At 28.1% G+C, this 868-nt stretch overlaps 1 long non-coding RNA gene across 1 annotated transcript in view; it reads left to right on the plus strand.

Moving 5' to 3' along the window:
* The window catches only part of LOC111888154 (uncharacterized), a 1,670-nt gene extending 1,028 nt beyond the window's left edge, over positions 1 to 642 (plus strand). Inside the window, exon 2 of the long non-coding RNA XR_002849099.2 lies at positions 406 to 642. This is a non-coding gene — a long non-coding RNA (uncharacterized LOC111888154). The remainder of the gene's footprint in view (positions 1 to 405) is intronic.
* Positions 643 to 868: the final 226 nt, after the last annotated feature.

The raw sequence follows: 868 nt of genomic DNA on the forward strand, positions 1-868 counted from the left end.
CTCATGGGGGTAATCTGCATCAATATCTCCTTTTTCCATAGGTTCATGACCTTATGTTTAGTGGTCTTTCACCAAATTATCTTGCTTCTAGTTTCCACTTACTTTATTAGTCTGTACTTAATGGAACTTAGAATCTCATTCAATTCAGAATGATTTTAGGATTGAAGCAGCCGACTCAAGCCTAAGCATACAATATTAGCAACAAGTTACGTGATTTATTCTTAAATAATAAAAACAAATGCAAAACGTGGTCAATGGCATTTTATAGTATTTTTTCTTTAAACATTTAACATCTTTTGGATTTCACCTAGAATTTGCTTTACATTCTAACAGAATATGATATTAAGAACCCGTGTTTTATGTAATTCCTAGATTCTCACAGCATGCCTATTCTTCTGCTTCCAGGTCAATAACACAATATTATTTAAAAGATGAATCGTTTTTACTTGTTACATTACATAGATACCGGAAACAAACTTAGAGCAGATGAGGATTCTTCAAGAATTGCAAGATTTTTTTTAAAGATTTTTTATTCATTTGATCTATTGCACTTTATAATTGTATTTGTATTTTCATTTGTATAAAAGTGTAACCAGATTTTACAAGAATATATCTTTTGCATTAACATTTTAACCTTTCAAATGCTATGTTATTCAAATGCAATGTTATAGTGCCACATTTGTATTCTAGCATTCTCACAAAATTTCATTCTATTAGAAAGTCATGCTGACAGAATAAAAAATTGGGTAAAATTAAAAATAACGTTAGGATTAAAATTGAATTAATTAAAAAAATCAAGAATTCAAAATAAAAAGTGTCAAATATCCCTTAAATTCCGAAAATTTCATTAATTAATCGTATGTTTCCT

The sequence above is a fragment of the Lactuca sativa genome, chromosome 2 (genome assembly GCF_002870075.4).
Source record: "Lactuca sativa cultivar Salinas chromosome 2, Lsat_Salinas_v11, whole genome shotgun sequence".
In the NCBI taxonomy this organism is placed as follows: Eukaryota; Viridiplantae; Streptophyta; class Magnoliopsida; order Asterales; family Asteraceae; genus Lactuca; species Lactuca sativa.